This window comes from Salvelinus namaycush, chromosome 33, assembly GCF_016432855.1.
Source record: "Salvelinus namaycush isolate Seneca chromosome 33, SaNama_1.0, whole genome shotgun sequence".
NCBI classification, from domain to species: domain Eukaryota; kingdom Metazoa; phylum Chordata; class Actinopteri; order Salmoniformes; family Salmonidae; genus Salvelinus; species Salvelinus namaycush.
The window spans coordinates 59,827-71,882 of NC_052339.1; the positions used below are offsets into that span (position 1 = coordinate 59,827).

General features: G+C 40.1%; 1 long non-coding RNA gene across 1 annotated transcript; it reads left to right on the forward strand.

Annotated features, from left to right (window-relative positions):
• The first annotated feature begins 4,153 nt into the window (after positions 1 to 4,153).
• On the forward strand, positions 4,154 to 11,069 carry LOC120027761. Its single transcript, XR_005473341.1, has 3 exons — positions 4,154 to 4,210; positions 10,851 to 10,900; positions 11,019 to 11,069. It is a non-coding gene; the product is annotated as an uncharacterized LOC120027761 (long non-coding RNA).
• The last annotated feature ends 987 nt before the right edge of the window (positions 11,070 to 12,056 follow it).

The following is a 12,056-nucleotide window of genomic DNA, read 5'->3' on the forward strand; positions in this document are numbered from 1 at the left end:
ACACTGTTTACTGCCGTTTGGTTTAGTAGTGTACACACTGTTTACTGTCTTTTGGTTTAGTAGTGTACACACTGTTTACTGCCGTTTGGTTTAGTAGTGTATACTCGGTTTACTGCCGTTTGGTTTAGTAGTGTACACACTGTTTATTGCCATTTGGTTTAGTAGTGTACACACTGTTTACTGCCATTTGGTTTAGTAGTGTATACTGTCATTTGGTTTAGTAGTGTACACACTGTTTACTGCCGTTTGGTTTAGTAGTGTACACACTGTTTACTGTCTTTTGGTTTAGTAGTGTACACACTGTTTACTGCCGTTTGGTTTAGTAGTGTATACTCGGTTTACTGCCGTTTGGTTTAGTAGTGTACACACTGTTTACTGCCATTTGGTTTAGTAGTGTACACACTGTTTACTGCCATTTGGTTTAGTAGTGTATACTGTCATTTGATTTAGTAGTGTACACACTGTTTACTGCCGTTTGGTTTAGTAGTGTACACACTGTTTACTGCCATTTGGTTTAGTAGTGTACACACTGTTTACTGCCATTTGGTTTAGTAGTGTACACTCGGTTTACTGTTATTTGGTTTAGTAGTGTACACACTTTTTACTGCCATTTGGTTTAGTAGTTTACACACTGTTTACTGCCGTTTGGTTTAGTACTGTACACACTGTTTACTGCCGTTTGGTTTAGTAGTGTACACTCGGTTTACTGTCGTTTGGTTTAGTAGTGTACACACTGTTTACTGCCGTTTGGTTTAGTAGTGTACACACTGTTTACTGCCATTTGGTTTAGTAGTGTACACACTGTTTACTGCCATTTGGTTTAGTAGTGTACACGGTTTACTGTCATTTGGTTTAGTAGTGTACACGGTTTACTGTCGTTTGGCTTAGTAGTGTACACACTGTTTACTGCCGTTTGGTTTAGTAGTGTACACTCGGTTTACTGCCATTTGGTTTAGTAGTGTACACACTGTTTACTGCCATTTGGTTTAGTAGTGTACACACTGTTTACTGCCATTTGGTTTAGTAGTGTACACACTGTTTACTGCCATTTGGTTTAGTAGTGTACACACTGTTTACTGCCATTTGGTTTAGTAGTGTACACACTGTTTACTGCCATTTGGTTTAGTAGTGTACACTGTTTACTGCCATTTGGTTTAGTAGTGTACACACTGTTTACTGCCATTTGGTTTAGTAGTGTACACACTGTTTACTGCCATTTGGTTTAGTAGTGTACACTCGGTTTACTGCCATTTGGTTTAGTAGTGTACACACTGTTTACTGCCATTTGGTTTAGTAGTGTATACTGTCATTTGGTTTAGTAGTGTACACACTGTTTACTGCCGTTTGGTTTAGTAGTGTACACACTGTTTACTGTCTTTTGGTTTAGTAGTGTACACACTGTTTACTGCCGTTTGGTTTAGTAGTGTACACACTGTTTACTGCCATTTGGTTTAGTAGTGTATACTCGGTTTACTGCCGTTTGGTTTAGTAGTGTACACACTGTTTACTGCCATTTGGTTTAGTAGTGTACACACTGTTTACTGCCATTTGGTTTAGTAGTGTACACACTGTTTACTGCCATTTGGTTTAGTAGTGTACACTCGGTTTACTGCCGTTTGGTTTAGTAGTGTACACACTGTTTACTGCCATTTGGTTTAGTAGTGTACACACTGTTTACTGCCATTTGGTTTAGTAGTGTACACACTGTTTACTGCCATTTGGTTTAGTAGTGTACACACTGTTTACTGCCGTTTGGTTTAGTAGTGTACACACTGTTTACTGTCGTTTGGTTTAGTAGTGTACACACTGTTTACTGCCGTTTGGTTTAGTAGTGTACACACTGTTTACTGCCATTTGGTTTAGTAGTGTATACTCGGTTTACTGCCGTTTGGTTTAGTAGTGTACACACTGTTTACTGCCATTTGGTTTAGTAGTGTACACACTGTTTACTGCCATTTGGTTTAGTAGTGTACACACTGTTTACTGCCATTTGGTTTAGTAGTGTACACTCGGTTTACTGCCGTTTGGTTTAGTAGTGTACACACTGTTTACTGCCATTTGGTTTAGTAGTGTACACACTGTTTACTGCCATTTGGTTTAGTAGTGTACACACTGTTTACTGCCATTTGGTTTAGTAGTGTACACGCTGTTTACTGCCATTTGGTTTAGTAGTGTACACACTGTTTACTGCCATTTGGTTTAGTAGTGTACACTGTCATTTGGTTTAGTAGTGTACACACTGTTAAGGCTTTTGGCTATTTCAATGGGAAAAGAAATTGCTCGTGCCAAGAGAGAGAAAGAATATGACATCATAAAGGGAATAATGGATTAAACTAAAAAAAGGGAACTAACTAATCAGGAATTACTGGAGCTATCATCATTGCAAATGCAGTTAGATTGTTTCTACGAGGAAAAGGCCCGGGGAGCGTTTGTAAGAGCAAGACGATTAAAGATATTTCTTTAATTTAGAACAAAGGGCAGGCGAAAAGACTTCCTTCCATATGTCAATTAATGATTAATAATACTCCCAATAAAAATCCAAAAGAAATCTCTCAGCATGTTTCCCAGTTTTATCAGAATCTGTATACATCAGCCCAGCCAACTTCCAATATGGATCTTTTCTTAGACAATGTAGCAAAGAAGTAGCTAAGAAGATAATGATTTCAGGGATGAGTTATCTGAAATTGAGATAAGACTGTATTAAAAGCCTTAAGGACAATAGGTCCCCTGGAAATGATGGTTTAATAAGCGAGATTTATAAATTGATTCCTTTCATTCTTGCTATGCTTCCTTAAAGCAAGGTGTAATTACTATGATTCAATGGACATGGGTGGGGGAATATTTGTGTGACGACCTAAAATGGGGGCAGAAGCTCACCAGCACCCCATCTTATATGTCCAACCACCCTGAACGTCAGACTCTATTGAAGCACATACAGTGGTGTAAAGTACTTAAGTAAAAATACTTTAAAGTACTACTTAAGTAGTTTTGGGGGGTATCTGTACTTTACTATTTATAGTTTTGACAACTTTTACTTTACTACATTTCTAAGGAAAATAATTTACTTTTTACTCCATACATTTTCCCTGACACCCAAAATGAATCGTTACATTTTGAATGGCTAGCAGGCAGGAAAATTGTCGGTTGGATGTACTGCCAAATTCTCTAAAATGAAGTTGGAAGCGACTTATGGTAGAGAAATGAACATTCAATTCTCTGGCAGCAGCTCTGGTGGACATTCCTGCAGTCCGCATACCAATTGCACAATCCCTCAGAACTTCAGACGTCTGTGGCATTGTGTTGTGACATATATGCACATTTTAGTGGCCTTTTGTCCCCAGCAAAAGGTGCACCTGTGTAATGATCATGCTAGTTAATCAGTTTCTTGATATGGTGCACCTTTCAATGTGGATAGATTATCTTGGCAATGGAGAAATGCTCACTTTTTTTTTTTTTTGGCGTACAGAACATTTCCCGAGACCTTTAACTTCAGCTCATGAAACATGGGACCAACCTTTTACATGTTGCGTTTTTTTGTTCAGTATAGTTTATTACAAATATAGCCGTATACAGTCCTCCAGATATCTGTTGACAAGGACATACATCACTGTGTATTTGTTACACTGTACATACAAAAATGGCCAATTTTTTTTTGTTTGTTGCCATTTTCCATTGTTACTAACTTGTACTGGTTAAAAGTATGATTAAAGAAGAAGAAAAACGTGTATTTTTTGCAAACCATGTTTAGTACTTCTAAAAGAGACAATGACAAATTCATGGTTCAACAAGATATTATAGTCATCGAAAGGGTAGAATTTTAGCATTGATATACTTATGATACAGTACTTTACAGCTTTGATTGGTCACAGAATATATGACATGAAGGGGTGATGTAATTATCTGAATTACTGTAGATTTGAATAGTTTAGTTAATCAAAAGTGAAGTATGGTTATAGGTCCAATGGGTGTTGTTCATATACCACTCTGACTCAAAATCAATATATTAGATACATACTATTTATCAGCATATTGACAGATTATTGCTATCATTGGCATCACAGGTCTTGACCACCATGTTGCGATGCTTCTTTAGGATCTCGTTGTTGTTGTCAGCGTAGAAGAGTACAGAGATGGGACTGAGCTTGGTGGGTGCGCAGCACGCTTTGGGAACCTCATCCGGCTTCAGAAGGTGAACCTGCCATTGAAAACGGTAAATCAGACTTATTCATACATGCACTTTCATATAGTCAATGATAATATCCTGTTATAAAAGAGATATGGGTTATTTAAGCAGTAAGGCCCAAGGAGGGGTGGTATATTGGCTATATACCACAAACCTCAGTGGTGCCTTATTGCTATTAGAACACCTACTCATTCAAGGGTTTTTCTTTATTTTTACTATTTATTTAACCTTTATTTAACCAGGAAGGGCTCATTGAGATTTAAAATCTCCTTTTCAAGAGCGTCCTGGCCAAGATAGGCAGCACCAAGTCATTACAAAAATACAGACAAACAACATGAAAAACTACAAGTAATCTAGTAGAAACCATTGAATTCACAAGAGTATAACAAAAATCAAAAACAGCAAATTAAAAACATTGACAGGTCAGGGAATCAGTCTCAAGATCATTCATCGGTGATTTAAAAATACCAATCGGGACAACTTCTTCCAGTTTAAAAGTATTTTGTAAGGCGTTCCAAGACGATGGCGCAGAGTACATAAAAGCCCTTTTACCAAATTAAGTTCAGACATTTGGAACAGTTAGCAGGATAAAGTCCAGCGAACGAAGAGAGTACCCACCACATTTCTGAACAATAAAAATGCCCAAATAAAAAGGTAGTAAACCCAAAATGGCTTAATAAATCAAAGTATACCAGTGACTGAGCCTACGAGTGACTAGAGAAGGCCAGCCAACCCTGGTATACAAAGTGCAGTGGTGCGTAAGGGTTATGCAGTTTTTAAAAAATCTCAAAGTGCCATGGTAAAGGGTATCAATTGATCTCAAACACTGAGCGGAAGCATTCATATATAAAATATCCCCATAGTCTAGTAAAGGCATAAATGTAGCTGATACTAGCCTCCTGGCTTCAAAAGAAAAACAGGCCTTATTCCTAAAATAAAATCCCAATTTCAGCTTCAATTTATTTGTAAGTTGTTGAATATGCAATTAAAATTCCAAGATATTTATATGAGGTTACAACCTCAATCTCCTTGCCCTGACAGGTAGTAATAGGTGAAAGGTTCAGAGGTCTATTTCTTGCTTTAGAAAACACCATTAGTTTAGTTTTGTCAGTATTGAGGATAAGCTTCAATTGATACAAGGTATGTTGAACAGTATAAAAAGCAGTTTGCAAGTTCTGGAAAGCTTTTGTAACAGACGAGGCACAACTGTAAATAACAGTATCATCAGCATAAAAATGAAGTTGCGCATTTTGGATATTTTTGTCTAAATCATTTATATAAACAGTGAATAAGAGAGGACCAAGTACAGAGCCTTGGGGCACACCATTAAAGACAGACAATTTAACAGACATAAGCCCATCAAATTGAGTGCACTGAGTTCTATCAGACAGATAGTTAGCAAACCATGCAACTGCATTCTCTGAAAGACCTACACTCGACAATCTCTGCCTTAGTATAGCATGATCAACTGTATCAAAAGCCTTAGAGAGATCAATAAAAAGTGAGACACAGTGTTGTTTTTTGTCAAGGGCTTCAGTGATATCATTTAAAACCTTCATGGCTGCTGTAATTGTGCTATGCTTCTTCCTGAACCCCAATTGGTACATTGATAAAATAGAGTTAGTAAATAAAAACTATTTTAGCTGTTCACTCACAAGGGTTTCAAGTAATTTCACCAGAGGTGACAGCTTTGAGATTGGCCTATAATTATTTAAAAGAGTTGGATCTCCCACTTTTAAAAGTGGTAGGACAAATGCTGATTTCCAGATTATCGGAATATCATTACATTCCAGGGTTAGATTGAACCGATATGTAAGTGGTTCAGCTATGAAATCAGCTGCCAGATTTAAAAAGCAGGGATCCAAATGATCAAGACCTGCAGGCTTTCTCTGATCTAAGGATTTCAGGGCTTTATGTACCACCTGCACTGAGAATGGCAAAAAGCTAAAAGTTTGACCAGCTCTCACTGGTTCATTCACACAGGGTTGTACAGAGACAGAGGACACTGGTTCATCCACACAGGGTTGTACAGAGACAGAGGACACTGAATCAAACAGCCTACCAGATGATACAAAGTGCTCATTGAAACAATTCAGCATTTCAGTTTTGTCATATACAGCAAGAGAGTCCTTCAAAACACATGGCGGTAATTCAGTAACATTACTGTTACCAGACATAGACTTAATAGCCTTCCAAAACTTTCTAGGGTCATTCAGGTTATCAGTGGAAACAGACATAACATTTTCAGACTTGACCTTCCTGAGAAGAAAAGAACACTTGTTTCGTAACTGCCTAAAAATAAGCCAATCAGCATCAGAACATGATTTCCTTGCTTTAGCCCAGGCTAGATTACGGTCGTGAATAATACAAGACAGCTCAGAAGAAAACCATGGATTATCCCGCCCTTTAACCCTGAACCTGCGGAATGGGGCATGTGTGTTTACTATTTGGAACAAACCATCATTATAGAATATCCAGGCTGTTTCAACATCAGGGATAAACTCAATCTTGCTCCAGTCAAAATAAAACAAATCATGAAATAAAGTCTGCTCATTAAAACACTTCAAATTTCTCTTACGAATAAAACATGGGTTTGTCTTAGGAACCTTAGTATTTCTAACAGCAACAACAGCACAATGGTCACTTAAATCATTACAAAAAACATCAACCGCAGAATATTTATGTGGAACATTTGTTAATATCAAATCAATCAGGGTAGATTTATCTGGGCATTTAAGATTTGGGCGAGTGGGTGAAACATTTTTAAATCATCAGACACCGGTTTTAACCAACACCAATTGAGATCACCAATCAAGAACATTTCACTGTAAAGAAGTTTAGACATAAGGTGCGTCAAAGAAGAAAATGCTATTTTCTACATTGTTGAATAATAGTGTAGACATCAAAACTATGAAATAACACAAATGGAATCATGTAGTAACCAAAAAAGTGTGAAACATATCAAAACATATCATACTGTATATTTGAGATTCTTCAAATAGCCACCCTTTGCCTTGATGACAGCTTTGCACACTCTTGGCATTCTCTCACCCAACTTCACGTGGAATGCTTTTCCAACAGTCTTGAAGGAGTTCACACATATGCTGAGCACTTGTTGGCTGTTTTTCCTTTACTCTGCGGTCCTACTCATCTCAAAACATCTCAATTTGGTTGAGGTCGGGGGATTGTGGAGGCCAGGTCATCTGATGCAGCACTCCGTCACTCTCCTTCTTGGTAAAATAGCCCTTACACAGCCTGGAGGTGTGTTGGGTCATTGTCCGTTTGAAAAACAAATGAATTCTCCTGAGTAGCGCAGTGGTCTAAGGGAAGCTGTGCAGTTAGAGATCCTGGTTGGAGTCCAGGCTCTGTCGCAGCCGGGCCGCGACCGGGAGACCCATGGGGCGGCACACAATTGGCCCAGCGTTGTCCGGGTTAGGGGAGGGTTTGGCCGACAGGGATGTTCTTGTCCCATCGAGCTCTAGCGACTCCTGTGGCGAGCCGGGCGCAATGCACACTGACAGGGTTGCCAGGTGTATGGTGTTTCCTCCGACCCATTGGTGCGCCTGGCTTCCGGGTTAAGCAGGCATTGTGTCAAGAAGCAGTGCGGCTTGGCTGGGTTGTGTTTTGGAGGACGCACGGCTCTCGACCTTCGCCTCTCCCGAGTCCATACGGGAGTTGCAGCGATGAGACAAGACTGTAATTACCAATTGGATACCACGAAAAAGGTGTAAAAGTAACAAACAATTGTTTTTATTTTTTTATAATAATTTATTAAAACAAATGATAGTCCCACTAAGCCCAAACCAGATGGGATGACGTATAGCTGCAGAATGCTGTTTTAGCCATATTGGTTAAGTGTGAATTCTAAATAAATCACAGACAGTGTCAACAGAAAAGCACCCCCACACCATATACCCTCCTCCTCCATGCTTTATGGTAGGAAATACACATGCAAAGATCATCTGTTCACCCACACCGCATCTCACAAAGACATGGCAGTTGGAACCAAAAATCTCAAATTTGGGCTCCAGACCAAAGGACAAATTGATTGTGTTTCATGGCCCAAGTAAGTCTCTTCTTCTTATTGGTGTCCTTTAATAGTGGTTTCTTTGCAGCAATTCAACTATAAAGGCCTGATTCACACAGTCTCCTCTGAACAGTTGATGTTGAGATGTGTCAGTTACTTGAACTCTGTGAAGCATTTATTTGGGCAGCAATATCTGAGGCTGGAAACTCTAATGAACTTATCCTCGGCAGCAGAGGTAACTCTGGGTCTTCCATTGCTGTGGTGATCCTCATGAGAGCCAGTTTCATCATAGTGCTTGATTGTTTTTGCAACTACACTTGAAATATTCCATATTGACTGACCTTCATGTCATAAAGTAATGATTTCTCTTTGCTTATTTGAGCTGTTCTTGCCATAATATGGACTTAGTATTTTGCCAAATAGGGCTATCTTCTGTATACCCCCCCACCTTGTCACAACACAATTGATTGTGTCAAACGCATTAAAAAGGAAAGAAATTCCACTTTTAAGAAGGCACACCTGTTAATTGAAATGCATTCCAGGTGACTTTCTCATGAAGCTGGTTGAGAGAATGCCAAGAGTGTGCAAAGCTGTCATCAAGGCAAAGGGTGGCTACTTTGAAGAATCTAAAATATATTTGGTTTTGTTTAACACTTTTTTGGTTACTACAATGTTCCATATGTGTTATTTCATTGTTTTGATGTCTTCACTATTTTTCTTCAATGTAGAAAATAGTAAAAATAAAGAAAAACCCTTTAATGAGTAGGTGTTCTAAAACTTTTGACCGGTAGTGTAGAGCCTTCAGTGCTTTTTTTCCGTGGGCTGTGCCCCCCCCCCCCCCCCCCCTTGTCTGAATTTGGTCAATATGTCCCCCAAAATACTTTATAGCCCACTGTGGCAAAGACTATATTTTCAGGAGATAAACGACACAATAAAAAATCACCTTGTTTGTCTCATTCTTCCAATCTAGCTAGTGACTTTATAAAACACAATATTTGGTATTTGTATTTTATATTATACCAACGATATAGGAAAGCATCTGGTAGCAAAATAGCCAAAAACATAAAATTAGTAATTCATTCAAGGTTATCAATAGAACATTGTCAGAAAACAATAATCTAAACCCAATGTCTCTACCATATATGGTTGAAAAGTTACCGACGATTTACTCTGAGAATTTAACCTCACAACACCAAATATGGAACACATACAACCAAGTGCGGTGCAGTCTAAACTAGTAATGGTCACAGCAAATGATCGTTATTATTTCATCAACACTGTCAAGTACAAGTATATTAATGTTATAATATTGTAGAGAACAAGCTAATGATTAATTCTATGTAATTTCTAATGACATCAGGCAAAGAAAACAACGTTTGGACATGAATTTCGTAGCTCCCTCTTGAATTGACCCTTTTTCTCTCTACATTGTATAGCAAGTAAGTGACTATATAAAAATAATATATGTCATTCATCAGACACTTTTATCCAAAGCGACTTACAATAAAACCTGCTGTCGTTTATGTATGGGTGATGACGGGAATCGAACCCACTACCCTGGCTTTGCAAGCGTCATGCTCTATCATGGTCATGGGTGCACCTCAGCCACGCTCAAGGTCCTAAACGATATCTTAACCGCCATCGCTAAGAAACAATACTGTGCAGCCGTATTCATTGACCTGGCCAAGGCTTTTGACTCTGTCAATCACCACATCCTTACCGACAGACTCAACAGCCTTGGTTTCTCAAATGATTGCCTCGCCTGGTTCATTAACTACTTCTCCGATAGAGTGCAGTGTGTAAAATCGGCTTCCTGTAGCCCGGGCCTCTGGCAGTCTCTATGGGGGAGCCATAGGGTTCAATTCTTGGGCTGACTCTTCTCTGTATACATCAATGATGTCGCTCTTGCTGCTGGTGAGTCTCTGATCCACCTCTACGCAGATGACACCATTCTGTATACTTCTGGCCCTTCTTGTGTTAACTACCCTCCAGACGAGCTGTGTTAACTACCCTCCAGACACTGTGTTAACTACCCTCCAGACGAGCTTCAATGCCATACAACTCTCCTTCCGTGGCCTTCGATTGCTCTTAAATACAAGTAAAACTAAATGTATGCTCATTGGTACCACCCTGCATACCACTGCTGGCTTGCTTCTGAAGCTAAGCAGGGTTGGTCCTGGTCAGTCCCTGGATGGGAGACCAGATGCTGCTGGAAGTGGTGTTGGAGGGCCAGTAGGAGGCACTCTTTCCTCTGGTCTAAACAAAGATCCCAATGCCCCAGGGCAGTGATTGGGCACACTGCTCTGTGTAGGGTGCTGTCTTTCGGATGGGACGTTAAACGGGTGTCCTGACTCTCTGAGGTCATTAAAGATCCCATGGCACTTGTCGTAAGAGTAGGGGTGTTAACCCCGGTGTCCTGGCTAAATTCCCAATCTGGCCCTCAACCATCACGGTCACCTAATAATCCCCAGTTTACAATTGGCTCATTCATCCCCCTCCTCTCACCTGTAACTATTCCCCAGGTCGTTGCTGCAAATGAGAACGTGTTCTCAGTCAACTTACCTGGTAAAATAACGGATAAATAAAAAATAAAATAAAAAAATTGGTCACTGATTTTGAATGCTTGTTTTATGGTCGTAGGGTTGGGAGGAGGACATGCTGCCTGAGGAGAGGGAGGTTCCTCTGGTAAAGTGAGTTCCTCTAAATGTCTGTGTAGTCTGGGCTTGTCAGATGCTGACGGATAGTGGTCATAATGCTGCTATCCCCCATTGACTCTAATGGTTATGCTCCAATCCCTCCCTTTCACAGCCTCTACCTTACCACCAAGAGAGTGGAGGACATCGCCCTGAGGCTCGTCTCCCTGCACCAGGCCTTCACTGTGAGTGGACACACTTTTCTTTTTCTCTCTGTGACTTCTTGTTCTGTCTCCTCGAGGAAGATTTCTCACCCTAACTCTTCCCTCTCCCCTAGACCCTGCTTGGTTCCACCCTGAGCAGGAACCATCTGTTTGTGGCGGGAAAGGTCCTCCTGGGCGCACTGGTTCAGGCCAACCACATGGTAACTCACTAACGCATTCTCTTTCAAGGGAAAGAGAGCGTCCCTGAGGGGAAATGTGTTCTGTTCACTAAGATGCTCTTTTCTTTGTCATAGGACGAGGCCAAGTTCATCCGTACTTATAACGACTTTGTGGACTACCTGAGTGACCCTTCCAAGCGGAATGACATTGAGAGGGAGCTGGCTGAGGCAAAGGGGAGTTCATTAACTCTTTCAAGTCTCACTGAGTTCTTCCACATGCATGTCTTTTATACATCACAGTAGCTGATCTATATGAAATCATTCATATTTTCTCCAAACGTGTTTTCTTGTCCTAGATCCATCATGTGAACATGATAGATGTCCTCTTTGAGCTGGTGCTGTTTGGGATGATGACAGCTCAGAAGTCCCTGATGGTGGTAAGTAGCATCTCACTGGTACATGTTTTGATATCTCTCTATTAGCAGTTTCACTTAAATTCCTCTTCTCTTCTATTCTCTCCTCTTTTCTCCTCCTTTGTTTCCTTTAGCACCCTGGTGGGTTTGTGGAGCGTCTGTACGCTCTCCTGTACTCCTTCCTGCCCACTGCTGCCAACATGGAGCCAGAGGCTGACAGATACCTGCTGCTGCTCAATGTAAGAGTCAAGAGGTTACTTCCTGTTTACTTCCATATTCTTAGTGTACTTCCTTTTTACTTCCTTATTCATGGTTAACCAGGTTCCAATGTCATTTTAGGGGGAGTATTTCTAATTGTCTCTCTCCTCTTGATAAGCTAGTAACTCAGAGCCATTTTCTATGTGTTGTGTGGTGTTCT